We start from the raw sequence: 21975 nt of genomic DNA on the forward strand, positions 1-21975 counted from the left end.
ATCCTCTCGGCTTCCTAGATTTGTGTGACTTTTTCTCTCATCAAATCAAGGAAATTTTTGTTGTTACTTTTTCAAACAGGTTTTGTATCCCCTTCCCGTCTTCTTTTCCTTCTGGTATTCCTATTATATGGATATTATTTGTTTCATGTGGTCCTACAGGTCCCTTAACCCCTCTTCATTCTTTTTTAGTCCTTTTACCTTTTCTTGCTCTGTGTGGGAATTTTTTTCTAACTTGTCCTCCAGCCCGCAGATTTGATTCTCTTCTTCATCTAGCCTGCTTTTAATTTCTTCTACTATCTTCAATCCAGAAATTGTATTCTTCATTTCCTCCTGGCTCTTATTGATATTTCCTATGTTTTTTTTCATGCATTATAGTTCCTAGTAAGTTACTTGCAGCTTCTCTGTAATTTTTGGTAATTTTCACTAAGCTCATTGAGTTTCCTTATAACCATTGATTTTTAGCTCAGTATCTCATAGTTTAATTGTCTTTACTCCATTTATCACCCTTGGGGATCCTTCCTTTCTTTTTGACTGGCAGTTGTTTCTTTATCTCCCCATTTTAGAGGAGACTCTTGTTTGTTTTTGCTTCTTTAATTGATTTGCTCCACAAAGACATTGAGTCTTTGTGGAGAAAACTTCTATGGTAGGAGACCTGTGTGAATCTGTGGTGCACTTTCCTTGATGTCTTAAATTTGATATTCTTGGGATGCCCTTTATGCTGTTCATGTTGTCTCTCTGAATTTAATTGGGTTTTGTTTTTAGTTTTGTCATTCGTTGGTGGGTTTTTCCCTCAACTTGGCTGACTGAGAGTCACTTCACCCACCATGTCTTGGATGCTGTTATGTAGGTGGTGCCAGAAGAAAACCACACAGTCCAAAAACAAACCCACAGCCACATATCAATAGCAAATGAACCAATATTAATAAGGCTTTAAAGAGTTTAAGACTATTATAAGAAAAGAGAGGCAAATATGAGATGATTAACTGAAAGAAAAATGATTTTGAGAGGGTAGAAGGAGAAACACTGATAAGGGAAAGGAATCAGAGCAATGTGAAGAAAGTAAAATTTACATTGTAAATAAAAAATGGAATGAAGAAGGCAGAATAAAGTAAGAGAAGGGACATATAGAGTATTAGTTTTAAACAGAAATTAAAAAAGTAAAGCTAGAGATAGAAAGAAAAAGTGAAAAAAACAAATAAATTAAAAAAGGAACCAAATTGGAGAAAAAGATTCCCCACTGGTCTATCAACAACAAATGGGCTAAGATTAATATAGGTTGGATGGGAGTAAGAGGGAAATAAGAAAGAAAGCTTAAGAGCTGTCTAGAAGAAAAGAAAGTGCTTTGAGATGATAGAGGGAGAGGCAATACTAAGAGTGAGGAATGAAAGCCAGACTAAGACAGGGAATAATTAAAATTTGAGACAAAAAGAAAAAGAAAAAAAACAGGATGAAAGAGGAAAAAAGAATAAAACCAGGCTAAGATAGGGAAAAATTAAAATTTGAGACAGAAAAAACAAACAAGCATGATGAAGGGAGAATGAAGTAAGAGAAGGAAATGGTAAAATTGGATATTTGAAATACAAAAATAGTGAAGATCTAGACAAAAAAATTTATGAAATGCAACAACTCCCCTATCCACAACCAACCATGAGCAACGATTGATAATGATGGAAAGAGAACATAAGTATTTTAAGAGCAAGAAAAAGAATATGAGATAATGGGAAGCCAGGCTGTCTAGAAACTAAGTGGGAATGATGTGGAGTTGCACGGAAACCTAAAACCCTGAGCTGTGACACAGCTAGAATACAAGCTAATATTTTTTAAATGGCCACACCAAACACTTCCCGGTGCTAACCATAAGCAGTTGGAAAGGACTGGAGCAGTATGGGAAATTGGGTCACAAGCTTTGGTCACTCTCATCTGGCTAACCAGAATTTGGAGTGGATCAATATCAAAATGACAATCTAGAAACTTGGCAGATAGTTTGCAGCCTCATTTAGTGAACATACAATTCATAAGAAAGACTGGTAAAGATATTATGTATTTATGCAGACTAAAAACCCGATGAAAGCTATACTCCAAGCAAATCTCAGTCAGAGTAGGAAATAATTTGCACAACCTTCAAAAAATTTGGCAACTTGAATTAGTGGAACCAAGTGGCTGGAATTATATTCCCTTAAGTGATAATCATAAGAAGCCAACTCAAACATTCATGACACAGATTGCTGTCCTAGCCAATCACCAAAATGGAAGAGACAACCACATGAGACAAATTAAAATATACACACAAGTGGAAGAGAACTCCATTAGTAAGTTTCCTAGATGTAAAACTATTGATTTCATGATGTATCATTCAATAAGGTGACCTGGGAACAGTACTGAAATTATTAAATACATCTTTGTTTTCTCTGGTCAGTAAATATTATATGTGGTATCTTTATTGAAAAGGCATCAGTAGTTTACATTTTTATGTGCATCAAAATATTTTATTGTAGCTTTAAAAATAAATTTTGCACCCTGGCTGGTGTAGCTCAGTGGATTGAGCACGGGCCTGCGAACCACACGATCATGGTTCGACTCCCAGTCAAGGCATATGCCTGGGTTGCAGGCCAGTTCCTAGCAGGGGACTCATAAGAAGCAACCATACATTGATCCTTCTCTCCTTCTCTCCTTCCCTTCCCCTCTAAAGATAAGTAAATAAAATCTTTAAATAAAAAAATAAATTTTGCATGATACTATCTTTATTTTCTCTAAAATATAATAAAGCTCACATATTTTATGTTATAAAAAAAGAAGAACGTGAAATGACCATTGACAAGGAAATTGGTTTTGAGAGGCTTGACAGGGGAGAAATAGTAAGAGAGTGGAAGGAAAATAAGTTGTAGAAAGAAGAAAAGCAAAATTTAGAACAAAAATAATAAGAGAAAAGAAGAAGGTATAATGGGGTAAGAGAAGGGAGGAGAAAATATGAGAATTGAAATAAACTATAGCATACAATCTAGTGACTTAATATGCTCAAACTTGAAGGATAAGAATTGGGTGTTAAAATACTATGCAGACCACTAACACCATATTGGATTTCACCTCAGCAGCATCTAATATTTATCACTGTTTTTTCATTCTGGATCTACCTCTGGTTATGTCAGATGTTGACCCCATCTGGCCTTAGCCAGCCTGTTGGAGACTACCAGGCCTCTACCATCTGTGGCTGTCTCCTTCAGTTGTTAATTTAGTCACTCTGCAATCAGCAGGCAGGCTTAAGCACCACAGAGTAGAGAGTAATTCTTGGGGACAGGGCTATTGTTTCCCCTCAGGCTGCTGCCACTTGGAGGGGAGTGGTCTGCCTGAGCACAATGGCTCCTGCAGAATGGGGGATGACTCAGCACCAGGATCCTGGTAGCTGATCTCTCAGCTCTCTCCCCAAAGCTACCATCCCCAGTCTTTCCTCAAAAGCTTCTAGGTCACGTTGGCCCACCCCTTGCATTTTACTGTAGCTCAGGAAAAGTGTCTGCATATGAAAATTTATGTGTTGGCCCTTTAAATGGCTATCTGTGTCTTCAGCTATCTGTCTCTGGCAGAGAGAAACCTTGCTACTTTTCACACCTGGATGTTATTTGTGTACTTTTTGGGCTCTGGTGCTGTAGGCTAGGGAGCCAAGCTTGGGGTTTAGACCCCAAACTTCTCAGGGTGATGCCCGCCGCTGTTTAAATATCCCTCCAGCACTTCATCTGCCAACTGTGGGAGCCCAGCCAGCCTGCTCACATCTCCTATGCACTCCCTACCAGTGATGTAGTGAGCAAGCAGTTTCTTCTCTCTGTCTGTGGTAATGAGTCTTCTCTCTGGCTATTGTTCAGTTGTTTATTCCTGATGATTTCTCCACAATTTAGTTTTAATTCCAGATTGGTTTTGGAAGGAGGTTAGTGTGACTTCCACTCACCCCTCTGCTATTTTGAATCTTCCCAGCCAGAGTGTATTTCAACTCTTGTCTTCTATACCTGCCTGCAGCTCTTTCTAATCAGTGTCAGACCAGGAGTTTTAAAACTAATGCTCACAGATTGGCATGTCTTTATTCATGTGCCTTAGTAGCCTATCTTCAGGGGAAGCTGTATACTTGATGAATACATGGAATTCTATGGTCTTTGGTGCAGAGGCAACTTTAATCGCAAGTCCCCCCAGTTGCCATGGATGAAAGTAAATATGACCGAGACACGATGTGATCTGCTAGGGAGGAGAAGTGGCCATTTTCCCTGCTGGGAAAAGGCCGTGGGCTGGTGACCAGTTTCTCAGGGGACACAAAGGCCAGCAGCTGCCAATTTCTCTGAGGAGAAAAAGGCCCTGAGCCCCCTCATCCATAGCCTTTTATTGGGTTCTAATACACAGGAATACAGGGTGGCAAGGATCAAACAGTAGATAACATTTCAAAGAAATCTGAGGGCTTCAGAGTCTTTCAGGAACAGAGTTTTAGGGTTTCCTGCTCGAACCCTTACCATATGAATGAAAGCACTCTTAGAAGAGCAGATTTCACAGGTTTATCAAGAAGTCTTTTTGATGCCAGATTTTTCCCCAGGACATGCTCTAGCAAGGCAAGGAGCTGCACCTCTCCCCATCAGGTATTCAGGCTTAAGGGGATTAGGACCAGGAAGCCCTTCTCCCAGAGAACATGGGGACTTGGGCTTTGTCAGAGCGGGGGTGGGGGGAGTCCATTGGTCCCTCTTCGTTGCAGCCCCCCAGTCCTACCATGAAGACCTCCCAAGTGATGGAGTCTGGCTTAGGTTGCCCCCTGCTGTGAGAGGTCTTACCCATCATTGACTTCTGACCAAGCTTTGGGGGCAGGGAGAGGGAACTGAGGCAGTGTTTGCTACCAGAGACAAGCTTTGTCTCCCCCAGATCGCATTCCAGAGGTCATCCCTCACCCTTAGCCACAAAGGGTAGAGTTACAATTCCTAAAGCCAGGCAGAGCAGTCTACAACACTTTGGAACCACTTTGATGCAGCTTCAACATTCAATGGTGCAAATAACTTCTTTGAGCCTCGGTTATCTCATATTTACAATGGGGATGTCTAAGTACCTATGTATGAGGGTTTTATAATATTTAATGTATGACATTTAGCACCATGCCTGGCATAAAATAGGCACTCTATGTTTGCTCTACAGGAATATTCATATTATTGTTCTGGCAAAGTCTGAGATTGCAGATTCATCCTTTTTGTTTTTGTTCTGTAAATGAATTTATGAAGGTTATTTTAGTATTTTATGTTATATGTATGAGTGAATCACTTAATTCTAGGATTAACATGATAGGAGTAAGATGCCTAAATGTAGTTATTTTTCCAGGAGCCTAAGTAACATTGTAATTTTTAAAAAATGGAAAGAAATGACTTCAAAGTTTCCCTAGAGGGAAAAAATAGTAATGGGCAGAGCTTCTTTCTCATGCTTCCATTTCATTAAGCAGGAAACTAGAAATATAAGAAATGCTAAGAGAAATCACCTACTCATTTTATTGAAGATCCCCCACCCAATGGCATGTAATTGCTTCTTGAATAGTTTCAGTGTGTCACTTTTAAAAATGTGGGGTTTATGTTTCTAAACGTGTTTTCCATGTCTCTAATTGGGAAGGATATGAGGTTATACAAAATTTATACTTGCTCTTTGGCTTAAAACATGTGCTCTACACAAAATACCCTAACATGCATTGAAACAAATAACAGGTCCCAAATCAGTGAGAACTCAACCACTTTATCACTGCACCTTGCTGTTAGTTGCCTTGGACCCTGCATAATTTTTCTTAGGGGAGAGAATGTTGGAGCTGTAAAACATAGGATTAATTTCTTTAACCTACTTATGTTTACAAATATACAATTCCCATGGATCCCACTGCTTCTGAAGAACATAACAGCATAATTTATTTAGGCTCATCCACTAAGGTCCTGTCTACATTACTGGAAACTAGATCAAGAACTACTCCTTTCCTGATGATGGAATTTTCCTGGCCATTTTGATATTGTTTTAAGACCATATTAAGATAGTGTTTCACTGATTACCAACCTCACAAAAAACATTATTAATATTTCAGATTTTAGACCAATAAGATTATATCAAACTCTTCAGTGGAAAGAAACCCTAGAATGTATACAGGCATATCTATTTTTATTGTGCCTCACTTTATTGTGCTCTTCAGGTATTACTTTTTTTAACCAGTTGAAGGTTTGTGGCAATCTTGCATGTCTATTGATGCCATTTTTCTAATAGTATCTGCTTACTTTGTGTCTCTATGTCACATTTTGGCAATTGTTGTAATACTTAAAAATATTTTCATTATTATTGTATTTGTTATGGTAATCTGCGATCAGGGATCTTTGATGTTACTATTGTAATTGTTTTGGGGTTCAACAAATGGCACCCATATAAAACAATGAATTTGGTTGAAAAATGTGTATGAATTTTGACTGCCTCAGCTACCAACTGTTTTCCCATCTCTCTCCCTCTCTTCAGTCCTTCCTGTTCTCTGAGATAAAATAATATTGAAATTAGGCTAGTTAGTAACTCTACCATGACCTATAAGTGTACAAGGGAAAGGAAGAGTTGTGTGCCTCTCAGTTTAAATCAAAAGCTAAAAATGATTATTAACCTTAGTGAGGAAGGCATGTTGAAAACTGAAATAAGACAAAAGCTAGCCTCTTGGCTAAATGAAAATATTCAGTCAAGCTGTGAATGCAAAGGAAACATTCTTGAAGGATATTAAAAGTGCTATTCCAGTGAACACACATAGAATAAAAGAGCAAAACTCATTGCTGATATGGAGGAAGTTTTACTTGTTTGGATGGAAGATCAAACTAGATACCACATTTTCTTGAACCAAACAGAATCCAGAGCAAGACCCTATTTTTAATTCTATGAAGGCTAAGAGAGGTGAAAGCTGTAAAAGAAAAGTTTGAAGCTAGAAGAGGTTGATTCCTAAAGTTAAAGAATGGTTTCTTTCCTTAAAAGAATATAATAAAGTGCAAAGTTGAAGCAGTACGTGCTGATACAGAAGCTGAAGTCTGTTATCCAGAGGATCTAGCTAAGATAATTAAGAAAGATGGCTACACTAAACAACACATTTTAAATGTAGAAGAAACAGCCCTATATTATAAAAAAGATGCCATCTAGAAATTTCATAATGAGAGAGAAGTCAGTGCCTGGCTTCAAAACTTTAAAGGACAGGCTGACTGTCTTGTTAGGAGCTAATAAAGGTGGTGACTTTAAGTTGAAGCCTGTCCTCATTTATGATACTGAAAACCATAATGCCCTAAGAGTTATGCTAAATCTGCTCTTCTTGTGCTTTATAAACGCAACAACAAAGCTTTGATGACAGCACATATGTTTATAATATGGTTTGCTGAATATTTTAAGCCCACTGTTGAGATCTGCTGTCCAGATAACATTTTCTTTCAAAATATTACTGCTCATTGACAATGTGCCTGGTCATCCAAGAGCTTTAAAGAACATGTACAAAAAGATTAATGCTGATTTCATCCCTGCTAACACAACATCCATTCAGTACCCCATGGATAAAGGAGTAATTTTGACTTTCAAGCCTTATTATTTGAGAAACACATTTCATAATATTATATCTGCCATAGATAGTGATTTTTTCTGATGGATCTGGGCAAGCTCAAAAGAAAACCTCCAGAAACAATTTACCATTCTAGATGCCAATAAAATCATCCGTGACTCATGGGAAGAGTTTAAAATATCAACATTAACAGAAGTTTGGAAGAAGTTGATTCTGACTCTTATGAATGATGTTGAGGGATTCAAGACTTCAGTAGAGAATGTGATTGCAGATATGGTTGAAATAGCAAGATAACTAGAATTAGAAGTAGAGCCTAAAGATGTGACTGAATTGTTTCAACCTCATGATGAAACGTTAATGGATGAGGTATTGCTTCTTATGGAGAACCAAAAAAAGTGTTTTCTTGAGGTGGGATCTACTCCTAGTCAAGGTGTTACAAACATTATTGAAATGATAACAAAGGACTTAGAATACTACATACACTTAGTTGATAATGCAGTGGCAGGCTTGAGAGAACTGACCCTAATTTTGGAAGAACTTCAACCATGGGTAAAATGCTATCAAATATCATCACATACTACACAGATATTTTTTGTGAAAGGAAGAGTTAATCAATGTGGCAAATTTTATTGTTGTCTTATTTTAGGAAATTGCCACAGCCATCTTCATTTCACCTTTAGCAATCAGCTGATTAGTCAGCAGCCATAAACATTAAGGCAAGACCCTGCACAGTGTAAAGGTTATGACTTGCTCAGATGGTGGTTAGCATTTTTAGCAATAAATTATTTTTAATTAGGGCATATACAGTATGTTTTTAAAGATATAATGTTATTGAATACCTAGCAGACTCTAGTGTAAGCATGAAAAATCAAAACATTTGTGCAACTCACTTTGTTGTGATATTTCCTTTATTGCAGTTGTCTGGAACCAAACCTGCAATATCTTTGAGGTACACCTACAGCAATTGAAGACATACATTAATATGTCTAGAAAAATACATAAAGATTACAAGAAAAATTTTCTAACCAATAAGATCAGTTGTCTTTTCATCTTATGGTTACTTCTTTGCCTAGAAAACAATTAGGATCACAGCAGAAACTAGACTTTATTGTGTTCAGTGAAAAATGTTTATCTCCCTGAAAAACCTTGAAAGATATGTAAAAAAATAAAATTCAAGAAAAGATGCAGGGGGAGAGTGGATATGTAGATCAGAAGTCCAATATGAAGGACTCTACCCTAAAGTATGTAATTGTTATTTTTTAGTTTTTATTTATTTATTTTCAGAGAGAGAGGAGAAGGGAAAGAGAAAAAGGAGAACATCAGTTGGCTGCCTCTTGCATGTCCCCAGCAAGGGACCTGGACTACAACCCAGGCATGTGCCCTGACTGGGAATCGAAGCAGTGATCTCTCAGTTCACAGACTGGTGCTCAATCCACTAAGCCACACCAGCTAGCTCAAGCAATTTTTAAGTGATAGTATTTGCTACAAGTTCCACTCTCTATGTGAACTTTTCAAGACCTTTTGCTAGTCTCAAATTGCTTCAGATATTTCTTTCTTTTTTTTTTTTGTGAACTACCCCTATTAAAATGTAAATCCTCTGGGGGATTAAATTCAAAGAAGCCCTTTGTTCCTAGAGATATTAGGTTACTAGGCACATCCCAGCAGCGAGGTAGGTGGAGTTTAGAAAGAAGATGGAAGGACTTGAAGGCTAGAAGTTGCCATTGTAAGTGATGAAATGGAGGCTTTGGAGGGTGCTAGAAACAAACTGAGAAATTAAATGTAGGAATATTTTTTTCTTGCAGGCAATAGGATGCCTGAAGAAAAAGCATAAATTTATAGTAGAACCCAAAGATTTCAAAAGAACAAGTGCAATTTTTCTTGAGAGTGTGAGTATTGGGAACCGCCCTGCCTGGTTTCAGAAGCTGTAACCCCCCCATGATTAAGGCTGAGTGGGAGACTTTGGGACAATAAGCCACTACGGAGACAAAGCTTATCTCCCTGGCAGGGGTGCCACCTCTGCCACCTCTGCCCCCTTGACTTTACTGGTCCTGAGTCTGACTAGTTAGCCAATGATGGGTAACATTCCTCAAAGGAGGGACAACCTAAGACAGGTCATAAAGGGGCCTTCAAGGAAGGACTTGGGGGGGGGGAGGGCTATAGAAAAATGGAGTGATGGATCCTCACCCCTCAGCTTTGACATAGCCTGAGTCCTCATTCTGTCTGCAAGAAGTCTCCTAATCTCTTGGTTGCCTTACTTCCCCTGCCTGACTTAAGCCTGAAATAATGATGGAGGGCAGTGTAGCCCTGTGCTGGAAAGGGCAGGTTCCATGGGGTGATCAAGCCTAAGAAAGAATGCATAAAATCCTATGAAAGCTACTTTGCTAATACCTGCAATTTAAATAATAAGAGTCTAAGTATTTAGTGAGTTTGCTTCCCCAAAGTTTTATGGCCCTTTAGCTATCTGACCTCGACTCAGAATAAGCCCTCAGAGTTCTTTGAATGTTATCTATTGTTTGAGCATTACTGCCTGACAATGATTGATGAACTTTATGTATATGCCCTGTATTCCTATGCAAATTAAACCCAGTAAAAAGCCATTGAAAAGCAGGCTCCTGGCCCTTCTCCTTTGAGAGACTGGCCACTTTTGCATTGTATGCTAGCGTCAAAAAAAGTAAAATTTAGCCCTGGCTGGTGTGGCTCACGTGGTTTGATTGCCAGCCTGTGAACCAAAGATTTGCCAGTTTGATTCCCAGTCAGGGCACAGGCCTGAGTTGTGGGCCAGGTCTCCAATACAGGGCACTCAAGAGCAACCACACACTGATGTTTCTCTCTCTCTTTCTCCCTCCCTTCCTTCTTTCTAACAATAAATAAATAAAATCTTTAAAAAATTAAATTAAATTCTACTGAGTAAATTTTGAATATAGTATTGGATTTATTTAACAATTCATTAATTGGGTAGCATCCCATGTAGCAGATAGAAAGACACTCCTAATGGAAAACTTTTATAGGCAGAAGGAGGTGAGGGAAAAAAGTTATTCTAGCAAAGAATGGATTATTTCAGGCAAGGTCACCTGAGGCAAGGCAGGGGTCTATCATCAGATTACCTTACTAGTACTGAGCAGATAAATGCAGATTAACTGATTAAAGCTTATATTTCTGGGAGAGGCTAAAACTGAAATTAGGTTAAGTATTCAGTCTTGCTTTGCTGACACAGGGCTTAGCACAAGTGACTCCATTTGGGTCTGTCATTTCTTTCTTTTTTTTTTCTTTACACTAATATGGGAAAGTATTACCAACCATAGCCCAGATATTCATTGACTTTCTAACTTCCAACCTTGTAGAAGCAAGGTCTTACCTTACAACCTGCAAATGATCCCCCCATTATTTTTGAGAGTCCCAAGAGAAGTGCTTCACATGAACCTACAAAACAGTCCATCAGTTACCTTCATGAGTAGGTCTTCTATAGTCTTCCTCTCAGACCCTTATTCATTTGTATGTACAAATATCCTGGTGGGACCTCACTGCTATTATAGACCATAACGATAAAGGGGAGTAGAATGTGCCACATCAAAACATACCTCTTTGGCATAAAGATTATTTTAATCTGATTATTCTTGATAAATAGCAGACAAAGAGTCTCTGAAACCAGAGTAGCAGTTACCCTGTTATAAAGGACATTTACATTTATAAAGGAAATCTCTATTTATAATTGTCTCCTTTTCCATATTGAGAAGAAAAGGTTGACTGTAAATCACAAGAGAATTTTATCAGTGGAGAAGGCACTGACTTAAATCTGCATAACAACTTTATCCTTGTTTAGTGTGCTTTTCTTGGTTACTTCCCATAATAGGCTTCTCCTTATCCATAATATCTTTCTTTTGTCTTTAACCATAGATGGTATTTAAGGTGGTGGCATGTGTCATCTCTGGGTGTTTATTTAGTTTCCCTGGGTGTCTCCCATGCATAAATGAGGTATACATGTTAATAAACTTGTTTGTTGATCTCTTGTTAATCTTTTATTACCTAGAGTCTTAGACAATGACTCGAAAGTAGAGTGAAATTTTTTTTCTCTCCTACAGAACTAAGTCATCATCTATGTCAAACATACCTCTGGGTAGCAGCATTGTGTTTTGTTCCTCAGCTTCTCCCTCTAACCTATTCTATATATAGGAGCACTGAACCAGTCCAAATGATTTAGTATACATTCTATTAGCATAGGTAGCTGGATATTAATAAAGGAAGGGTGCAAATGTAGTACGGCATTAATAAACTTAATAAACTGGGAAGCTGAATACAATTTTGATCCTGCTTCACTAGCAAACTACAGTTTCACACACTCCCCAGGAAACCACCAGTTCATTCCTCACAGATTACTGGGGGAGGGATACAATAATAAAGCAGAACTCTTTTGTTGGGTGCAGGTCCAGTAGAAGCCAATGTGGCAAACAGGGACATGCTTGTACTATGACGTACACACAAGCAGTAGGAACCCAGACAGAAACCATAAAACCCATCTATTTAGCCTGGGAAAAGGATTGGATTGGATAAGGAACACAGAATCCCAGAAGATCTAGGAAATTAACTGGTTAGGGGTGGACCCCAAATGAACTCCCTGAAGTTTGGGAAATTGATTGGTTAGTTTGAAAGGGAGCCTTATCATTCCCAAGCTGGAGATAATATAACTGAAGCTTAACAATGAGCTCTCTCTCTCTCTCTCTCTTCCTCTCTCTTCCTCTCCCTCTTGCAAAGTAACACATGCCTCATTCATTTGTGCATTCTCTCTCCAAAGCCACCATACATCCCTAGAAGCTGCCTGGGGCTGACAGAATACCACATAGGAGCTTCAAGCACATGCCTGGGCATAGACCCAGACTGAACACAGCTGGGAACAGACTAAGCTATCTGGATGGGCACAAGAACTGAATTGAACAAATGCACAAAATATTTGGACCTTGGTCTTTATTCTGGGTTTGATGAAGACAAGGCCAGACTTTTTCCATGATGAGACAGATGGGGATGAGATATTAGAGCTGAACCTGAGCCAGTCCTCTGTGTTTGCTCCAGCTTCAATAAACCTTACCACTATACCACAACCTCCCATATGTAGGTCTCTGGAATGCTGTCTTTGCAATGCTGTGAAAGGTCCTCATTTTCACTGGCAACAATTCCATGCCCTTTGGCCTTCACTCTAGTCTCCCTTACTTCCCTTAATCAAAACTTTTTCTTTCCTCACTTAGTTGCAAAATGTAATATTTAGTATATGTGGGTAGAAACCATTCCCCTTATTTTTGTGAGGGTAGCAGAATATGTCACCTCAAAATATACAGTTTTGGCACACTGATTATTTTGAATTAAAGATACTTGAGAAACAGCTGGTGCAAACATGACACTCTAGCCTTTTTTGTCCTCCTGAAAGCAGGAGATAAATCTTTCAAGTGAAAGGTAGGTTCCCTGTATCAGGGGGATAGGAGACATGCTTATCAGCAGAGATAGGGAATTTAGGCTCTTAGCAGTCTGTATAAACAAATCTAGTCACTTCTTTACCATTTACTACCCATAGCCCAAACTCCTTCATTTCATCAAATCTTCACAAATTTACTGCTTCTTTGTCTAAAAGGTATAAAATCTTCCTGCTCTGGTCACTTTTTCCAGTCTTCATTCTCTTGGGAAGACACCTATACACATGTAAATATTCAATAAAATTTATATGCTTTTCTCTTATTAACCTATTTAATTTTTAGGCTCAGTGAGAGACCAAAAAGGATAGATGAAATTTCCCCCCTACATTGGTAAAAAAGTAGGTGTATGCATATGCATGGTACATGTGGGTGAAAGTATGATGGACTGTGAAGGAGAGATGAAGATACCAGTACATAGGAACCACCTATATGATATTATAGGAAGAAAGGGGTGGGGAAAGGAATCTATTTTAGTAAAAACTCATTATTTATGACAAGGTCACCTGGGGTAAAGCAGGGTTGTTACTCCTGTGATTGCCTGAGTTATTCCAAATAACCAAATGACTGTCATGGATAATTCATAGGTCCTCCATTTCAGCAGGGGAACACCTTCTATATATTTATGTACATTTGGTTGACACAGGTTTACTAGAAATCAGGTAGTCAGAAAACACCATCATTTTTTCTTTTTATTTAATTGTTGTTCAAGTACAGTTTTCTGTCTTTTACTCCCAGCCCAGCCCACCCTCCCAGTGCTCCCCACCTCCCTCCCATTTCCACCACCCTTAGTTGTTGTCCATGTGTCCTTTATACTAGTACCTGTAAATCCTCCCCCCCTTTTCCCTGAAATTCCTTCCCATCTCCCCTCTGGACACTGTCTGCCTGTTCTCCATTTCAGTGTCTTTCATTATATTTTGCTTTTTGCTTGTTTTGTTGTTTAGCTTCCTGTTAAAGGTGAGATCATATGGTATTTGTCTTTCAATGCCTGGCTTATTTCACTCAGCATGTTTTCTATTTCCATCCATTCTGTAGGAGCTCCTTCTTTCTTTCTGCTGCATAGAATTCCATTGTGTATATGAACCATAATTTTTTTGATCCATTCATTTACTGACAGGCACCTAGGTTGCTTCCAACTCTTGGCTATTGTAAATTGCAGTGCTATGAACATTGGGGCAATAGGTTCTTTTGGACTGTTGTTTTAGGGTTCCTAGAATATAACCCTAGCAGTGGAATTGCTGGATCTGAAGGCAGATCCATTTTTAGTTTTCTGAGAAAAATTCCGTACTGTTTTCCATAGTGGTTGTACCAGTCTACAATCCCACCAACAATGGATTAGGGTTCCCTTTTCTCCACAACCTCTCCAACACTTGTTTTTTGTTGCTTTGTTTATGATGGCCATTCTGACCGAAAACCATCATTTTCAAATTCCTTTGGCATGTTGCCTAGAGTAGCTCATAGGTCTTTGTAGCTTTTTGTGCTCTCCTCCCCAAATATTGGAATTTTTTGTTGAACTAAAAGATACAGAAAAAATTAAGATCGACTTTTCAGAGGTTGTTGAAGATTTGCAAAACTTCCAAAAGGTTCTAGATTTTCTAGATGAGCACATTTGGGCCCCAACTTCTCCCTATCTTTTTCATCAATATTAAAATATCCTCTAGAAATAATGGGGTCTGTGTATTACAGTAGAGACAAATAGTAGGCACTCAATAAATATCTGTTGAACCCAACTGAATTGGAGGCTGGCATTTTATCTCTAGTTGTTTTTGTTTCAGGATATGAATCAAAACAATTCATCAGTTCAGGGTATGAATACTATACATTCATGTATCCCATTTGCCTAACAACTGAAAGTATTAAAGCCACACACTTTCCCAAGACAGTATTGGAGAAATGCTGTTGGAACATGCAAGATTGTATTGTGTTCTCTGAGTATATTCAGTTATCTGGGAGATGATCTTTTGGTAAATGCTAGAAGCAGGAGGTGTTATTTGTAATGTGCCTTTTAGCTCCGTCACCAGAATATCTGGATGCATCAAATCACTGATGGAGATATGGAGACAATCTCCACATTCCAAGTGATTTCAAGACTGATGTCTTAAGCTGCTTTTAATATATAGAGGAAAAACTACAAAGGAGAAGCAATTCCTCTCTACCTTGTAAAATAATAAAACAAAATAAAAGCCTCTTAAAATAAATAAGAACTTTTTAAGTGATTATCTGCCAACACCACTGCCACACACACACACACACACACACACACTCACACAAAGAGCCATAGTGCAAGAAATCACTGTTTTTTTTTAACATTTTAACAGTCAATTCTATATAGCCAAAACAATTGAGTAGGAAGAATAAGCAAGGATGTGTGTAATGATACTCAGAGGTTAAGTAAAGATTAATAGCGGTAGACCCCAAGGGGAATGATTATGGACCAAGAATAACTAGATGTGTGGGAGTGGAAGAAAAGCTTTAAAGTGATGAAATCTCAGTAAAAGTTCAGGTCAAGAAGATTGAATCCAAAGTATAAACACCTATTTAAAAAGATAATGAAGTCATGTACACCAAACTGGAAACTAGAAAATTGAGATTTTACTAACACTGTCTCCTGAAAAGGAGAGAAGCTATGTTTCCAACTTTTAGAAAACAAAAAAATTATAAAGATAATAGGGGGATTGTATGGATGCACCACGTTAGTACCACTTAACTGGGAAAAGCATATACAGGAAAGCATATGATAAAGAGAACAGCTAAGAAACAGATGCTATTGATTTTATTTTTACAGCTAATCACACTGCTGATAAGAAAACAGACTTTTAAAAAACAAAATCTTTTAGGAGAAACTGCTGTGAAGGCTGACAGGTTGAAGTGGGCAGAATTGCCCATCATGCCACTTAGGGAAGAAACAATGTTACAAATGCAACACAAGAAACAAGCAATGTTATGCAAAAATGTTTTCTATAAATAAATATAACAAAATAAAAAATAATAATTGAACCACTGTTTCAACGTACACCAAAATGTAGTGCTAATGTGAGAAAGAAAGAGGGTGAAAGAGGGCACATGAGGAGTTGGATGGCTGACCAGGCCCTTGGAGGATGGATGCACTAAATATTAGTTGAGCCTTGGGACAATGTCGTAGGCCCTTTACCAGCATTAGCTTATCTTACTTTTGACAACTATGGAAGGAGGTGGTGGTTGAGTGACCTGCCCTAGCAGAGCTGGAACTCAACCAAATTTATTCTGACTGTAAAGCCAGTGTTCTTTTCATCAAACTGTGACCTATCTAGAAAGCAGTAGATTATCCCTTTAATATATCTAGTACAAAGTGTAGTCTTCAGAAGGTTTCTTTTTCTCAGGTCCACAATCACAATGTTATTAAGAACAAGAGGTATTGTAGGAGTTCAGAATGAGTTGCCTCCAAATGTGCCACTCTGGCATACAGATTGTTTCAAGTTGAAAACAATGAATGTGCAAAAGGCTCAGAAAGAAGCTTTGAATTTCCCCCTAACTGCATAAAATAATTCAAGATAGAGGAGGCCCTGCCCCAGGAAGGAGTTATCATCATAGGTAACTATTTTAATCTGAACTAGGTATAGTAGTAGCCTGGGAGGAACCTAGCAAGGCCCCTTTGATCAAAGTCCTCTCTGTGTCCATTGTTTCAAGATGGCCCAGCAAACAACTGTTTACTAAACATTAACTTTTTTCATCTCCCTGTGAATTGCTTTCTTTTCCTTTGAAGTCCCAGACTCCTACCTTTCTCCTTAGTCCAGAATGACTTATATACCGCACTGTGTTTTACTGTCTTTGGAATTTTCATGCTTATGTGAATTCCCTGTGAGCACATGTTAAACCTTGATTTTCTGCTGTTAATCTGTCTTTTGTCATTTTAATTATTCCACCAGCCATAAGAATTTAGAGGGGAAGGGGCAGGATTTTCTCCTGCTCTATACAGTATGTTAGGAATGTCTCAAATATGAAAACAAAATAATGAAAAAGTAATCAATGATTTCTTATTTACTTAGTAGGAAAGAGAGACCTGGTGATGGGCATAAAGAAGTCAAAATACTCCATCTCCAAACACACAATACTTTAATAAATGATGAAGATGGAATGTTCTTAATGCTAAAATATACTGAAGGAAAAACTGATTTCAATACAGGAAATTACAAAGAATATCATTATAAAGAAGAGTTCTGTATAACAAAGTGATTTTAATTTTTCATAGAGTGTTTCAAGTTAAGTTGATGTGGTAATGAGAAATATTACACAATAAATAATCCTATACAACAATGCCATCTATCCATTAGATTGAATGACATGCCCACAATGAAACCTTGCAGAACTTATCAGGCAGAATTATTATTAATTTTTATACATTTTTCAGAGTAATATTTTTGAACTCTGGATGTGTCTTATCAATATGTGTATTTGTAATCAAGGTGATTCTCCACCCCACTAAAAATCCATTATTCATTAGAGAGTACATCTTAGAATTAAGAGACTATTACAGTTGTTTCCTCATATATATACAAGGAGGACCCCCCAAAATGAAATTTATTTATTTATTCTTACATATTCTTACATATTCATTCTTACATTCTTACATATTTATTTTTTCTTACATGTTTAAACTTCAATCACCTTCAAAGTACTCTATATTTGATGCAATACATCTATCAAGATGTTTTTTTTCCACTCCTCAAAACAGTTTTTTAACTTGTAAATTTTGATGCCTTTTGGTGCTTCTGCCATTTTTTGTTTCACCCCTTCCACATTGTCAAAACGTTTCACTTTGAGGTCTTCTTTCATCCTGGGAAACAAGCAAACAAAATGAAACAGTCACTCTGAGTGAGATCTGGTGAATAGGGAGGGTGGGGCATGTGGGCCATGCCATTTTGGTAAAAAAACTGCTGAACATTTGGTGTAGTATGGGCAGATGACCTTGTAAATCACCCAAACATGTTGAAAGGGTCTTCAAAAAATTCACCGAAGCCTCTCACAGCCTCTCACAACAGTGCCAGCTGGTACACTGATACAGATGGGTTCCTAGAACACTCACCTAGCAGGGGGAGCATGTACTAAAAAGGGCTCAGCCTCCAGAAGACAATTCCGTTTTTGTTGAGGGGTTCGTTCACACACACACACACACACACACACACACACATAAATATTACAAATATACATATAAATAAATATTATATATATATTTTACCATAGCACTGGCATTCATTCATTTATCAACTCTGCCTATGAAGTACCATGCACTATACCTAGTGCTGGGAATACAACAGTAAAAAAGGGACACAGTCATTGTCCATACTAGATTCTTGTTGGAGAGACAGACAAACCCAACAAAATAACAGATAAACTTCAAGTTAATCAATAAAGTAATGACATTTCATGATGTGCTATAAACTCAACAAACAAGGTACTTTGAAGGTGCATTTTGGAATGTACTTATTGTTATGATTATTTCAGGTACAACTCATTTCTTTTCCTTTCTCGGGAATATCAAATTTCCTACTCCTCTTGCATCTAGTTGGGGCTATGTGACTGCTTCTTGCCAATGGAATATAAGTGGAGGCCATGTATGTCATGGCTTTGCTGAGGCTGTTAGAAACAGATGAACTTTTCCATGTTCTCATTCTTCCCTTGTCATCCAGGCAGAAGCAGAAGATCCAGTGGAGGGCTCTGAGGCACTATGGTAGGTATGGTAGACCACACCATGAAAGGAGTCTGGAGTACTGAATAGCTTTGTAGAATGCTTCTCACTCATCACCTAAGTGGACTATATGGTGAATGAGAATTAAGTCTTTATTTTGTATAGTCACTCAGATTTTCAAATTCATTGTTATAAGAGTTAGGCTGCTTTGACTTAGAGGGGGATCATAGACTCTCATGGGCCAAGGTCAACATAAGGATTTGAGACAGTGGTGTAAGTATCTCAGAAAGCATTTACTCCTTCTTGAGAGCTGTCACAAAGAATATTAATACACAATTCAGAATCGCTGTGTAGGTAATTCAACACAGCATGTCCATTGCTCTATCAAGGACATGACATTAACAACCTTGCCACAGAAAAAAGAACCATAACCTGCCCCAGAGCAAAGCTTAGTAATTCGGTAAGCAAATTTTCTAAGTGTCTTTTGCCATTCTGATGTATAGTTAATTATTGCTATAGACACATTTTATAGTGATTAATCATTCTTATAACTGCTTAATGGTATCATATGTCAATTGGAAACTTGAAGCAAAACAAGATGGAAGATTTGATCTTTGTCTTGGTGTGATGACCCATTTGAAATTCTCCAACAGGAACTAGGAAGTGGAGAAAGACATATTCTACCTGTCAATTAATTAAGCTCATGGTTTTTCAGTAGTCTTGGTTCATGACATACAGGCTAATTTAGTCAAGCATTACCAATTAAAGAGAAATATTTGCTGAGACTGGAGCAGAGAATGTGGTTGTCTTCAGGTTGAACCACACATGTTCTAGAAATAAAGAACCCAGAATATTGCCTCTAACCCACTCTACCTAGCATAGGTGATTTTTGCTAGATGAGAAATAAAGAATAATAATTTCCTTAAGTGCCCATGTACCTACATGGGTATGTTAAAATAAAACTTGGAAACTTTAATAGGTTTAAAGAATATTGTTCAATTTAATATTTGAGACTACGGATGGGAGTGATGTGGGCTTCAAGTGAAGAGGGAGGTCATGTGGACTGTTCCTGTGAAAAAGTCCCAAACAACATCAAAACTCACAAATTGTTGGTGCAATTGAGGATATAATATTTAGAAACTTCATTTAAAACTCTCAAAATGAACACCTGTAGGGAGGTTGAAAAATCGATGAATAGAGATATAATTGTGTTTTATGCATTACTTTTCTTGGCAATCAAGGGCTGCTGGGAATGCTCTAGGAATATTCCAAAAGAAAGTCAAGCAATGTGATCTGATTGCAGATGAGAGGGAAAGGACAGTACCCAGCAGCCACATTAGACAGGGTGTGCATGTCTTTAAACTACAAAAGAGTGGGCCTTTGATAGATTCTTCCAGAAACTTAGATATAGACACTTACCAACAAAACAAATCTCTAATGGACTCAGTATACAAAGAATTATAGGTCCTACCCTAGTCATTTCAGAGATCTAAATGAAAGGCACCAAACTACTGAATAACAGCCTTAATGCTGAAATAAAAGACACCTGTATGAATCTTGGCAAAATCAGTTATAACAATGTGAATGTGGGCATATTACTCAACCTCTCTGAGCTTTACTTATCTATGAAATGGGGATAAAAACACCTGCTTGGTGAGTGTTAAATGACACGATGTATGAACATTTACTTAGAGTAATGCCTAGCACATTGCAAGAGTTCAATAAACAGCAGATATTAATCATATTGCCTTCCAAAATGAAATGCCTCCACTCTCTCAACCCTCCACTGCATTCTCAATACATATGGGACATGCTTGGGTAATTTTGGGAAACAGGGTAAGTAGTAGTATTATTAAGCATATCCAAAAATTTAAGCTATAGCAATATCAAAATATTTTAAATCAATTCCAGAAAGGGAAATACACATGTTAGTAACTATGATATAATACATTTTTTGTTAAGTAAATTGTCTTCATTCATGAAAGGTAAACCTGCCATCTTTGGTCTTGAAAGAATCACAGAGGTGATTAAAAACCTCATAGAATTAGTAGCATTATTTAAATTAGTTTCCATAACTCCATATTTCATAATTATGAGAAGTTGCTTATTCAAAACTATGTGTAACAGCATGATTGTGGAATTCCCTTGTTAATAAGGATAAAATATGAATAAACAAATCCATTTTTCATCAGTTCCATGATGCCTATGATACCAGTCAATCTCAGTGACATTATTTCATTGATTCTAACTGAAAAAAAAAAGAACAAACTTTTATAATTCAGGTTTAAATTATGTGGGAGAGTTTTAAAGTAATAGCTGTAAAAAACAAACTGCTCTTCTGTTTGTCATTAATGTATGAACTACTTTTTAAATATATTTTATTGATTATGCTATTACATTTTTCCCATTTTTTCTCCCCTTTATTCCCATCTGCCCTGCTCCCCCACCTTACACCCTCATTCCCCCTTAGTTCATGTCCATGGGTCATACATATAAGTTCTTTGGCTTCTACATTTCCTATAATATTCTCAACATTCCCTTATTTTGTGCCTACCAATTATGCTTCTTATTCCTGTACCTTTTCCCCTATTCTTCCCCTCCCCTACCCCATCAATAACCCTCTATGTAATCTCCATTTCTATGTTTCTGTTCCTGTTCTGATTGTTTGCTTAGTTTTTTTTGTTTCTTTTTGTTCACTTGTTGATAGTTGTGTTTGTTGTCATTTTACTGTTTGTATTTTTTATCTTTCTCTTAAAATAAGTCCCTTTAACATTTCTTATAATAAGGGCTTGGTGATGATGAACTCCTTTAATTTGACCTTATCTGGGAAGCACTTTATCTTCCCTTTTATTCTAAATGATAGCTTTGCAGTATACAGTAATCTTGGATGTAAATCCTTGCCTTTCATGACTTGGAATACTTCTTTCCAGCTTTTTCTTGCCTTCAAGGTTTCTTTTGAGAAATCAGCTGATAACCTTATGGGAACGCTTTTGTAGGTAAGTGTCTCCTTTTCTGTTGTTGCTTTTAAGATTCTTTCCTTTTCTCTAATCTTGGGTATCTTAATTATGATGTGTGTTAGTGTGTTTCTCCTTGGATCCAACTTGTTTGGGACTCTCTGAGCTGTCTGGACTTGCACATCTTGTTCCTTGGCCAGATTGGGGAAGTTTTCCTTCATTATCTGTTTGAATAAATTTTCAATTTCTTGCTCTTCCTCTTCTCCTGCAGGCACCCCTGTGATTTGGATGTTGGAACCTTTAACATTGTCCTGGAAGTTCTTAAGCCTCTCATCATTTTTTTGA

At 37.5% G+C, this 21975-nt stretch overlaps 1 pseudogene; it reads left to right on the top strand.

Annotated features, from left to right (window-relative positions):
• Positions 1-1798: 1798 nt before the first annotated feature.
• LOC118997473 (anaphase-promoting complex subunit 10-like) lies at positions 1799-2180 on the top strand (annotated as a pseudogene).
• The last annotated feature ends 19795 nt before the right edge of the window (positions 2181-21975 follow it).

The sequence above is a fragment of the Sturnira hondurensis genome, unplaced genomic scaffold (genome assembly GCF_014824575.4).
Source record: "Sturnira hondurensis isolate 20B ecotype Veracruz unplaced genomic scaffold, ASM1482457v3 Scaffold0013242, whole genome shotgun sequence".
In the NCBI taxonomy this organism is placed as follows: domain Eukaryota; kingdom Metazoa; phylum Chordata; class Mammalia; order Chiroptera; family Phyllostomidae; genus Sturnira; species Sturnira hondurensis.